At 33.3% G+C, this 13,593-nt stretch overlaps 1 protein-coding gene across 4 annotated transcripts in view; it reads left to right on the top strand.

Moving 5' to 3' along the window:
* The window catches only part of Phkb (phosphorylase kinase regulatory subunit beta), a 225,231-nt gene that overhangs the window by 95,567 nt on the left and 116,071 nt on the right, over positions 1–13,593 (top strand). The window lies entirely within an intron of this gene.

Raw genomic sequence — 13,593 nt, forward strand, 5'->3', positions numbered from 1 at the left:
GTGGGACTGCAAATTGGTGCAACCAATATGGAAAGCAGTATGGAGATTCCTTGAAAAATTTGGAATGGAACCACTATTTGACCCAGCTATCCCACTTCTTGGTCTATACCAAAGGACTTCAGCTTAATACAGTGACGTAGCCACATTAATGTTTATAGCAGCACAATTCACAATAACCCAAGTGTGGAAGTAACCTAGATGACCTTCAATAGATGAATGGATAAAGAAACTGATATATATGTACACAATGGAATGTTACCCAGCATTAAAAGAATAAAATCATGGCATTTGCAGGAGTTGGAGAATATCATTGTAAGTGAAGTAAGCCAATTCCCAAAAAAACAAACGCCAGATGTTTTCTTTGATATAAGGAGGCTGATTCATAGGGTGAGGAGGGGAAGCATTGGAGGAATACACAAACTCTAGATAGGGCAGAGCGGTAGGAAGGGAATGCTAAATACTAGTGTACTGACACATTTGTAAACATTTTAATAACAAAAATTGAAATATAAATGTCAAATTAATCCTGGGAACTAACATACATACCTTTTTCTATAGTTTTACAGTTCATGTTAGGCATTTTTACATATAAAGCAGAATAGTAGCACTCAATGAAGAATTCAGTGAAGTATAGAAAATTTTGTGTCAGTTCAGAAATTAAACATTCAGACAAATGATAAGATAATGTTATATTCTAACCATCTTCCAAATTAAGTTATCATCATTTGAGATTATCAGTTAAATTACAAGAAAGAAAGTGGATCTGATTAGAAAAGATGATGTTAAAAATTTTCCTGTTTCAGTTCTTAGGTTCATCAGGTCTTTTCCTTGCTTTTTCTTTTTTTTTAATATTATTTTAGTTGTAGAAGATCACACAATATCCTTGTTTATTAATTTATTTTTAATGTGGTGCTGAGGATCAAACCATTGCCTCACACATAGTAGGCAAGTGCTCTATCATTGAGCTACAGCCCTAGCCCTTTAATAATCACTTAATAATACACCAATCTGATTCCACTGCTATTATTTTCATTATACAATATTTGGACTAGGAATTTTTTCTGTTTATAAAGTCTACAGTAAACTCAAAGACCATTGGGTAAAAGTTACCATTAACCCCAGCAAATGAGGATGTTGCAAGGTCCCTTAGTGAAAAAACAGAGAATCCAACTTGTTCTATAACTGAGGTACCAGTCATTAAATCATTAAAGATTTTATTTCAAGACTTGGAAAATCATTATGTGATGTTCTTTTTTTAAAAAAAATGAATATTTTTTTAGTTGTAGACGGACACAATACCTTTATTTTATTTATTTTATGTGGTGCTGAGGATTGAACCCAGTGCCTCACACATGCTAGGCTAGTGCTATACCACTGAGCCAGAACCCCAGCCCATGTGATGTTCTTTGCCACCTTTTGCATGCAAAATTAATCTTAATTGTAGCAGGCTAATTTTATTCAAATGGATAGGAAATTAAGTTTATCATTTAAATTTAGACAGTGGATTTTATACATTTAACATTGATCTTGTAATTGTTTATAATCTAATAATTTGTAATTCCCAAATTTTTAAAAAATGTTTTCGAGTGCACATTTCAACAAGTCTCTTTCGGATGCATCACCTCTGCTGCCAAAAGGGTTTATTTTGATGCTGCATGGTGCTTATAAACACAGTGATGGCATTGGTCCTGGGAGGCCAGTATTTCTGTACTTTGGCTTCTGTAATTATATGTGGAGCTGCTAACAGTCAGGGATCAAGTCACAACTCTTTTTTTTTTTTTTTTTTTTTTTGCTACTATAGGATACCTCTTCAGATTGTCTGGGCCTCCTTGGATCTATTTGTTACTAATTAGTGCAGTAATCTTGCTATATCCTTAAGCTGTTCTCATAATTTAAGACTGCTTGAATTAACCCCATTATGTCCCATAATCCCAAATATGGGACATGTACAAACTTAAATTGAGCATCAAATATACCCCTTATGGTAACTTTTCAAATAAATACTATGTTTTTATAGTTCTTTTCTTTTGAGAAAAGTAATAGGTGAATAATTAAATCATTTAAAAAATATATGCACATATAAAAATATATACAAAGGATATATGAGCTCTAGATTATGATTCCAACCTATTTTCATGTACCTGTGTCAGTTTCATTGAAATTTTTGCAGAATTGTAAACTTGGGAGTTAATGGATTAATAAATACAGAGGCTTTCAAATTGGATGGGTTTATTTCCCAATAAACCCATTGTAGTTTATGGATAACATAAGTAAAAAATGCACTTAATACACTTAATCTATAATTTAGCAACACAGTACACTGGAGTATCAGTTGTTTACCCTTGTGAATGCTGAGCTGACTGGGAGCTAATGCTCAGTATTGCTGCCTGCATCACTGGAGAGTATCATACCACATACTACTATCTTAGAGGGAAAATCGTAATTTGAAATACAGTGATGATCAGTTTTGTACCACTGTAATGTCAAAAAATCATGCAAACTGTCTGTTGTAATTTTTGCTGTAAGTACTTATACTTTTCATTGCCTTTTAACTCTCTTTTTCTCTCTCCAGCTATTTTTGTGCTCTAAGATTTCTCCTTAGAAGAAGGTAGAGCAAGAGCACAGCACAGTCTGACTCTTGCCTTGGTACAAAAGTGACTGGCTCTTCCTTCCCTTGCTATGCTAGATACAACCCTTTTGAGTTGTACCTTTATATTAAAGATTTATGTTCTGGAGCCCCCCAAAATGTGTACTTGTACTCTTCTGAAGTTGGAGGATGTCATTTATTTTAATGTTTTGAGGTACGAGGTGAGAATATATTAGATCACAGGAAAAGTGAAAGGAATCAAGAGAAGAAGGCTAGCAGGGATACCTGTGGTGTAACCAAGCCTGCAGGGACCTTGGTGATGGTCTTCTAGGTCCTAGCTATTGTCTCAAGATGAAAGTGGGTATGTCTCTTGTTGGTAGCGGCAGCAGCGTCAAACCTGTAGGTACCTTGATGTTAGGCTTCCAGGCCCTTGCTGATGTCCTAAGATGGAAGATGCACCAACAGTAGATGGTGGTAGTGGCAATGGAGGTAATCCAAAATGACGATGGAGGTTTCCAAAGATGGAGGTGACTGCTTTCAGAGATGGGGCTGAGAGGGCAGGCCAGGCGGTGGCTGGGCAGCCTATTCAGAGATGCAGTGCTGTGGGCGCAGTGCTACTTTGGGCTACTGCCTCTGTCTTTTGTCCCAAGGTGTAGGCTAACGTGGGGGGGGGAGGGGCTGTGAAGGTGGCTGCAGTGTCCCAAGATTGAAGTGGGCCAGGAGAACCACACATTGGTACATGGGGGAGCACAGCATGGTCACTCTCCTCCTCTGCATGCCTATTTTAATGTGTTGAAAAGTTTTTTCTGAAATTAGGATAAATAATTGGGCATAAATTCTTGATAAAACTGGGATAAATTTCAAGGTTATCTTTGACAATCGTATACCTTGATGCATCTTAATGTGTTGGTCGGATTCTTCTTGATCTGCCGTTTTTACCCCAGGTTTGCTGGTGTCTTTAGTCCAAATTCTTGAATTATTTAGTATTTTTTTTATTGAATCCCCCAATTTTTTTTTCTAAACAGACATTTCTTTCATTTATCAGAACCCCATCCTAGCAGCAACTTTACCCTTTCCCAGGGCTTTTGTAAAAGGGCCTATTGGTCTAAGCTCACTGATTCTTTTGAAATGTTTCCTAAGCAACCATTCACTGCAGTCTTGATTTTTCTGTTGATTTTACTTTCCTCAAGCAACTGGCCCCTTTCAGTTTCTCCTAGGATATCTGGAACTCTATCAGATAATGTTTTTCCTTTCTCTTCTAAGTATTTTAATAAATGCCCATACATCTTTTAATCCTGTATTATTAGATTGAATTATATTTCCCTCTGTATTTCATTTCAGTACCTATTTATTGTAGCACTAATTCTTAATACCCAGAATTACATATCCAGGTGAACTTATCAGCCTCTCCAGGTCTATTTTTTATTATTATTAATTCATATTAATTGTTCAGATTAATAGGTGTCATTTTGATACTTCTTTTCATGCATACATTGTGCTTCATTCATATCCACCTTCCTTGTTACCCTCTTTTTCTTTCTTCTCTTCCTCCCCTCCCCCTTTTCCTCTTCCCTTCCATAATAGTTCATCTTCTGTATTTGGGTCATCTTCATTTTTTTTGTTTTTTCATTTCCAAATGTGAGTGAAAACATGTGATAGTTGACTTTGTCAGCTTCTTCAAATTTAATTCACAAATTTTAATCTTTAAATTTCTTCCTCCTCATAATGTAAATTTGCATATTCCTGCTCCTTGGGGCTTCCTTTGAACCCATACTTCTTTGTTTTGGTGAAGAAACAAATTTTTCTTATGAAATGTGAATAGAATCCCCTAACTTTGAATTTTTTGGCTATTGAAAAACAAAAAGGAAAAATGTACTTAATAGTTTAAGTTGGATATATTTCCAAATGGGAAGAAAAGTTTTTGAAATTTTTTTACTCCTTTGTAGAACTTTACATTCAACAATTTCCTCTTTAAGTTTTGTGTTTATGATATAAAGATGATGTTTGAAGCAAATATAATTTGAATCTGATTTTTAAGGTTTTTAAAAACAGTTTAATGTTCTATTCCCTCATTTTCTCTAATAAGGAAAACCATCACTATAATATTAGATCTAAGTAACATGTGTTTAGTGATCATTTTATTCCATACAATGCTTATTATGTAAAGTAATTGCTTAGTCTTCTTAAGTCATTTTTGATGTTCCAGTCATTGAACTGTGATAAAGGCTTTTGTCCATCCATCTGATTCACTTTATGTATTTTTGCCATACTGAATAATTCGTGAACATCCATTAAAACCATAGTACTGTAAAGTCCTTGTTCTTTCAGGAAATGTGATTGGATAGCTTAGGGAGTTAAAAATGTAGTGTTATGAATAGGACAATGTGAATTTAGTTCTCATGCCTGTGAGTTACTTTTGTGGATTCCATGATGGGTTATAAATAACCCAGTCCAAACCCCATCATGTTTTCTAGAAAAGCCTTGATTATGTAATAAATCACCTTATTATAAACTCTATTGCAGGCAAGTGTTGCTATATTCTAGCCTTCTTAAATTAATGTTAGAACAAAAGACCTTGAGGTATCACCTTGCAAAAATTAGATCAGTATATGTTCTGTTGAACATAGTCACCTAATATTAATGTACTCAATAATAATAGAATAATTTAACATTCTGAGACTGTCTTGTACCATTTAAACGTTTCTTAACTTTTGCAGTAATATATACTGTATTTTCTAGCAAAATGTAAGATCACATCAAGAATGTATTTGAGTTTCTAAATAAACTGTTGTTGCCAGAGATTTAATAACTAGTGGACAATAAATTAATGTATTTGTGAATTTATAATATCTGTTTAACTATTTTTAATAAAATGTAAAGAATTCAACAATATTTACTTCAGTTCAGGTACAATGTTTCTATTTTAATGCTGTATTTCAAAAACAGTGTCCAAATTCAAATTCATTCCATAGCTTTCCCTTTTTAAATTTTTTTCTTCTTCTTTTTCCTTCCTTCTCCTCATCCTCTTCCCTGATTATTTTATTTATTTACTTTTTGTTGTGGTTTGTTTGATTGTTTGTTTTTTAAGATGGTGACTTGCTGTGTAGTCCAGGCAGGTCTCAAACTCCTGGGCTCAAATGATCCTCCTGCCCCAGCCTTCTGAGTATCTAGGATCACAGATGCATGCCACTTTTGGATGCACTTTGGATAGTTGTCTTTTGGCACCATTTTCTAAACTTGGACTGGACACATTATATATGTCCTCAATTATATAATTTCTTACATATTTGCATTTTGAATAAGTTATTTTTTACTACTTTCAGTTTTCTGATATTATGAGTTAACTGAATGTAAATGTTTGTGCATTAAAAGTTCAGGATATCATCAGGATCACATTCTTAAGAAAACCAGTTGACAATAAATGTTGTTATGTGGTGACAGCATATGACCTCCTTAGGTTCTAAGAGTCTTGAATTTTTGTTCAGGCAGTCATTTGTTTACAATTTGAAATATGAAAGTTTAGTATAGTTAGTCCAGTTGTTCTGGGTACACAATTAGGCTCTGTTTTTTTGTTTGTTTGTTTGTTTGTTTTGTTACCATCATTGCAATAAACATTCCAAATTTAATAAAAAGTACAATTAAATAAAATAATAGCCCTTTATTATTGTCTCAGTTTTCTGATGGTTGATTCTACTAAGCCTGGTAGTTCATAAATCAGGGTCTCTTATATGCTTTTTGTCAATTATGACTGGGGCTAGTGTTACCTTGAAGGCTCCCTCATTCAGGTCTTGCAGTGTTGACTAGGCCTTGGTAGGAGATATCTGTTGGAAGGCATATATGGAGTTTTTTTAATATAGATTTCATAATAGTGAAGTATGTAGGTTTCTAGGTTCAGCATCCCAAGACAGTTTTGCCTTTTATGACTGCCTCAGAAGGTACATGATACAAATTCTACTGCCTTTAACTTGTTCGAGTCACTAAGAACTCAATATTCTAGTAATAGATCTTAGACTCCACTTCTAAAGAGGAGGAATATTGAAGAATTTGCAAATATTCTTGAAACCACTACATGTTCTTTTCATGAATTTTATTCCTTCAGGTTCTATTCCTTGTCATTTCTCTCTAAAAACAACTTTGGATCTATAAAGAGGTCACTTACCTTTTTTTTGAGTAAGCAGTACCTTATGAATTGTCATAGAAGTTATTTCATCTGTGGAAACATCAAGTACTTCCCTCACTACCAGGAAGTCTTCCTTGGCAGTGAAATGCTAGACAACAGATTTCAAATCAGTAGAGCAGTATCTTAAATCCATATTATTAGTTCAGTTGTTCTTGAAAATTAGGGTGAATTTGGTCAGCATAGATTCTAGTAAGGAAAAGGTTTTCACCAGGAAAAAGGATACATTTGATAATTACACTTTAACATTTCTTGGCTATAGTGACCCTATCTTAAGTGTAGAGGGCAATAATAAGAGAAGTATAGACTTGTGCATTGAAAACTATTTTTTAGAATGTTGAAAGCGATTAACTCACTAATGAATCTAACTAAATGGAGGGAAATCCTGTTCAGTCAATGCTTTAAAATCCAACTGTCTGTTTTATAGAGCTTGAGGAGCTGATCCTAAAATTTACAAGGAAAAGCAAGGAACCCAGGCTAGCCAAAACAACCTTGACAAATAACAAAATTAGAAGATTCACACTTTTCAATTTTAAAATTAGCTACAGTAATTAACATAATGTGGTTCTGACATATGGATAAACATGAATGGTATAGAATTAACAGTCCAGAAATAAACCCATATATCCATGGTCAGCTGATTTTTTTAAGAACTTTATTTTATTTATTTACTTTTATGTGTGCAGGATGGAACCCAGTGCCTCACAAAGCCTAGGCAAGTACTCTAACACTTAGCTACAACCCCAGCCCTCAATTAATGTTGATAGAAGTACAAACAGTTCATTGAGGAAAAAGTAGTTTTTCATAGATGATTCTGAACGTTCACATGGAAACAAATGAATTTGAACCCTACCTCAAATTATATACAAAAAATCAGCCTTTAATAGATTAAATATCTACATGTAAAATAAAATCATAGAATTCTGAGGAGAAAACATAGTTATAAATCATCATGACCTTGGATTAGACAATGATTTCAAAGATGCAACATCTGAAGAATAAGCTTTTTTCCCCACATTTTTATTTGTGCATTATAGTAGTACATAATGATTGGATTTGATGTTACATTATTTGTACATGCACACAATATAAAATATAATTTGGCTATATTACTTCCCAGCACTTCTCCTCTCCCTCCCCACCTCTCACTCTTTGACTCCTTTCCTCTACTGATCTCCCTTTGATTTTTAGGAGATCCACCCCCACCTTTCTTTTTCTTTTTTTCCTCTCCAGTTCCTGCATGAAAGCAAAAAAATATGACCTTTAACCTTCTGAGTTTGACTTATTTCACTTACCATGATGATCTCTAGTTTCATCCATTTTCCTGCAAATTACAATTTCATTTTTATTTATGGCTAAATAAAATTCCATCATGTATATATACCACATTTTCTTTATCCATTCATCTGTTGATGGACACCTAGGCTGGTTCCATAGTTTGGCTGGTTCCATAGTTATGCTGTTATAAACATGTATAGTATGTGTCAGTGTAGTCAGGTGACTTTAATTTTTCAGTATAAATACCAAGATGTGGCATAGCTGGGTCATATGGTGGTTCCATGCCTGTCCTTGAACCTCCAAATTGATTTCCCTAATGGTGGTACTAATTTATAATCCCACCAACAGAAGCACAGGCATTTTTTTAGGAAAATTTTTTTACAAAGATAGTTTAACACTTTTATATGAACAGAACTTATTTTTTTTTCCTCTAAGATAAATGGCCAATAGTACATGCAGTAGGTGGGTCATATCATAGTTGTATCTTTAATTCCTAAGAAACTGTAAAACTATTCTCCAGAGTACCTATCCCATCATCAGTGCATAAATGATGTATTTTATCTCCTTCTATTTTTTTATTTTAGTCACTCTGACTGGGTTATAGTGATATCTCATTGTCATTTTGTTTTGTTTTAGTTGTAGTTGAGCATAATTCTCTGCATATTGTTAGTTTTTGAGAGTTCTTTATATCTTTGACATATTAACCCTTTGTCTGATATGTGTTTTGCAACTAATTTCTCTCATCTCTACCTTGTGTTTTCATCTTCACAGAGTAAAAGTTTTTAATTCTAATGAAGTCAAATTTATCAATGTTTTCCCTTTATAAATATACTTTTGGTGTCAAATTTGGTAACTCTTCACCTAGTCTTTGATCCTAAAGATTGTCTTCTATTTTGTTTTGTTATGATCAATTTTCAGTTAATTTTGTATAAGGTGTGAGACTTTGGTTGAAGTTGAAGCTTTTATTTTCTCTTTTGTATGTGGGTATGCAGTTCTCCAGCACCATTTATTAAAAGACTATTTCTTCCACTGAAATACTTTTTGACCCTCTTAAAAATACAGTGGCAGGCATTTACGTGTCATCTGTTTCTGGGTTCTGTATGTCTAGCCCTCTGCCAAAACCACAAAGACTTGATTAGTATAGTAATATAAGTCTTGAATTTGGATAAACTAATTCCTCCAACTTCATCCTTTGTTTTTCAAAATTGTTTTAACTATTGTAATTTTCTTTTGATTTTTCCATATACATTTTAAAATAGTCTTGTACTTAAAAAAATCTTGCTCAGATTTTGATAGGATTTGATATCTGTATTATATTGGGTCTTTTTGCTGCAGTCCGGCTGCAGCAAAATAACCGGGGGGTGACGAGCAACTTGTGTACATTGATACAGCAGGAGTGGGAGCCGTTTATTGTAGGACAGGAGGGGTATATATACATTCCACAGCTTACCTTAATTAACATAAACTAGATACAGCAGTCAACCAATAAGGAATCTCCACACTTAATGGCTTGCTGGCGTTACTTCACAAACCACTCCCTCTGGCAAAATGCCAGGTGCCATCTTGACTTGTTTACAGACCCTAACATCTTTTGAGGCCATGAACACAGTATTTCTCTCTATTTATTTAGATCACCTTTGATTTATTTTATCAGCATTGTATAATTTTCCACATAATTCTCAGGTACATGTTTTGGTACATTCACACATAACTATTTTTCTTTTCTTTCTTGGTAGATTGAAATGGAATTGTATTTTTAAATTTGGCTTCCATGTGTTCATTGCTAATATGTAGAAATGTAGTTTGTTTTTAAATGCTTATCATAAATCTTGTGATCTTGCTGTACTCACTAGCTTAAGAAGTTGTGTTTTTTAATAGACTTCCTAGGATTTTATTCATATATAATTATGTCATATGCAAATATGGACAGTTTTATTTCTGCCTTCCCAAACTATATTCTTTTTATTTCCTTTTCTTGCCATATAAAGCTTCCTAGAACATCTAGTACTGTGTTAAATAGTGGAAATGAGAGAAGACATCTGGCTTTTTCACAATTTAAGGAGAAAGTGTTCAATTTTTCTTTCACCATAAAGTATAAGGTTATTTGTAGTGGTTTTGGGGATCAAATTATATAATTCCTTTTATTTCTATTTCTCTGAGATGAATGTTGAATTTGTTTTTTCTTCATTGATAGATATAATCTTATGATTTTTCTTCCTACCCTGTTGATATAGAAAATTATATTGACTATTTTTGGTTATTAAACCAGAGTGTATCAGGTAGTACTTTATAAACTGAATTCTAAATGTTTCTTTTATAAAAGGTACTGCATATAATTGATTATGTAAATGTATATTGTTTTATTTTAAAGTATTATTTTAGTTATTTTTAAAATGTTTGGAAGAAGTCTCTAATGAAATCATCTAGGTGTGAAGATTTTGTTTTGACCTTCTTTAAATTGCAGTTTTCTCAGTAGTTATATATAATAAATCCAATTTATTGACTTCATGTTGAATAAGTAGTGGTATTTTGTGTTTTTCTGCTTTTCCAGGAATTGATTCATTTCTAAGTTGTCAAATTTATGTGTTTAGAATTCTCTCTAGTGTTTTTGTTTGTTTTTTTTTATCTTTTGCATGTCTACAGCACCTACAGTGATATCTTCTGATTAATTTCTAATTTTGATCATTTGTTTTATTTTTTTTTCCAATCTTGCAAGAGATTTGCCAAGTTTTTCATGATTTCTCTTTTAAAATATTAGTTCTTTGAAGGTGTATCTCAGTGATAGAGCATTTGTCCAACATGTGTGAGGCCTAGGGTTCAGTCCCCACTACTACAAGAAATAAAAATAAAATAAATTCTTTGTTTATTACTTTTTTCTGTTGTTTTTATGTCTTAAATTTTATTGATTCCTACTCTTATCAGTGTTATTACCTTCTGTTTGATTTGGGTTGAATTTGCTCTTTTCTAGGTTTTTAAGATGAGGGTTTAAATAATTGGTATGAGTTTTTGGTTTTTTTTTCCTAATAAACACTCTTAGGGATATAAATTTCTCAGCATTGTTTTAACTTCATTTTCATTTAGCTCAATGTAATTTTTTCTTTTCTTTTTTTTTGCGGTGCTGGGGTTTGAACACACGGATTGGTGCATGCAAGGAAAGCACTCTACTAACTGATCTATTTCCACAGTCCTCAATATACTTTTATTTCACTTGACACTTTCTCTTTGACCCATGTGGATTGTGTATATTGTTTTATTTAAAAGTATTATTAAACGATTTTTTTAAACATTTATTTATTTGTTTTAGTTCTCGGCAGACACAACATCTTTGTTTGTATGTGGTGCTGAGGATCGAACCCGGGCTGCAGGCATGCCAGGCGAGCACGCTACCGCTTGAGCCACATCCCCAGCCCTTAAACGATTTTTCTGTTATCTTTCTGTTATTGATTTTAGCGTGATTCCACTGTGGTCAGAGAAACAGTATGACTTCAGTTCTTTTACTTTTTTTGAGGTTTTTTATTGTTTATTTGTTTGGGTTTTTTTGGTGGGCTGGGGATTTTTTGAGGTTTTATTTACAGCCAGGATCAATCTTCATATAAGTTGGTATGCACTTCAAAACAAAACATGTATTTTACTGTTGTTTAACATTTTAAAACTATAAGTTACTGTTGATTGATAGCATTAAATTGTTCTATATTCTTGCTAAGTCTTTGCCCAGTTCTTCTATTAGGTGTTGGTACTGTGGAGAGAATATAATTGAAGCTTCCAACTGTGACTGTGGTTTATTTGTCCTTTCAGTTCTGTCAGCTTTGTTTCACATTTTTTGCAGCTCTGTTGTTTGGTACATATACATATATTTCTGTTTTCTTCTTGTACTAACTCTTTTATCATTATGTAATTTCTTTCTGTTTCTAGTAATTTTCTTTGTTATAAAGTCTGTTATTCATAGATTGACTCCTGTTCTCTTACAATTTAGTGTTTCCATGAAATATCTTTTACCATACTTTTACTTTTATCCTACCTATATTATTATCTTTGAAAAGAGTTTCTTACAAACAGTATTCAGTTGAATCATGTTTTAAGTTTGCTGATCTCTTAATTGGTGTTTTTAGAACTTTTATGTTAAACATATTTATTTATGTGTTTGCTCTTAAGTCTGCCCTTTTCCTAGTCCTTAACTAGAGAGAGCAAGGTTTCATTGATCCCTGCCAGCATTTTGTGGTTATTCTTTAGCTCAGTCTGGTATATATGAGACAAAAAAGCAATGCAGGGAATTATCACAGTGTTGTTCCTAGACTTCTGAAGTTCATAGTCAGTTTACCTTTCTGAGCCTACTTATATTTGTGTATATGTAATGTCCAAGATTTTTACTTGAGCTTAGGACAGGGAAAATTGTACCTATTCCATTTTTCCATCCATGTATTTTTATAATAAATGTCTGACCTATTTATTTTCCCATAATAAAAGTAATGTTTGCCTGAATACAGTTCATGTAAACAGCCATCCAAAAATGTAGATCATGATCTCATGAATAGCTTAGAACAGTGATTTTTATTTATTTATCTAACTTTTGGTTTGGTGATAGGGATGGAACCTATGACCATGCACATACAAGGCAAACACTCTATCACTGAACTATAACCCCAGCCAATGTATATGAAATTTAAATTGCATTCAGATACCTAGAAGGCTTTAAAAACACTTATTGTTGAGCCCTACTCCCAGGAAGGAACGAGAGTTGGCATTTTAACAAGTTCCAGGTAATACTGCTCTTGCTGCTCTGGAGACCACAGTTTGATAATCACTACTTTAGAGAAATGCTGAATTAATGACATCATTAACTTTCAATGATATTAATAACATATGCAGTCACTTGGAGTGAAACCAATAAAGTTTTGCAATAAGTAAAATAAATTGGACATGAGGTCTAAAGGGTTTTTTTAGGGGGGGTGGGGAGTACCAGTGGATTTAACTCAGTGGCACTCAACCACTGAGCCACAACCTGAGCCCTATTTTGTATTGTATTTAGGAACAGGATCTCAGAGTTGCTTAGCACCTCACTTTTACTGAGGCTGGCTTTGAACTCAAGATCCTCTTGCCTCAGCCTCCCGAGCCTCTGGGATTACAGGTGACCACGATTGTGCCCAGCTGATCTAAAAATTTTAAAGGTAGATATTTATAAGATGACAGTATAATATTTTAAATGAAATGGGTCTTCCTATTTTTTTTATCACTATTGTATGTGGCATTTGAGAGGCCAAAGGAGTAGGATACTGAGGGAAATAGTACTTATTTTATTACAAGGAGAAGAATAGCAAAAAATGAGAGGTAGAGAGATCATTTATTCTATAAGCATAAAATAATGCCTGACTTATTAGATCCTAGAAAATGAGTATTTGAAGGAATACATTAAACCATAATCTGTAATAAGTGTATGACATGCAAAATCTTTTTTAAGGTTTAGAATTGACATTAAAAAAGCTCTGTAACATTGATCTGAACTAATGATGCCCAACCTGGTAATTACAGCACATATCATCATAATACACCTTCC

Source organism: Marmota monax, unplaced genomic scaffold (genome assembly GCF_021218885.2).
Source record: "Marmota monax isolate L192 unplaced genomic scaffold, Marmota_monax_Labrador192_F-V1.1 WCK01_AAM20220418_F8-fsc00024, whole genome shotgun sequence".
Classification (NCBI taxonomy): domain Eukaryota; kingdom Metazoa; phylum Chordata; class Mammalia; order Rodentia; family Sciuridae; genus Marmota; species Marmota monax.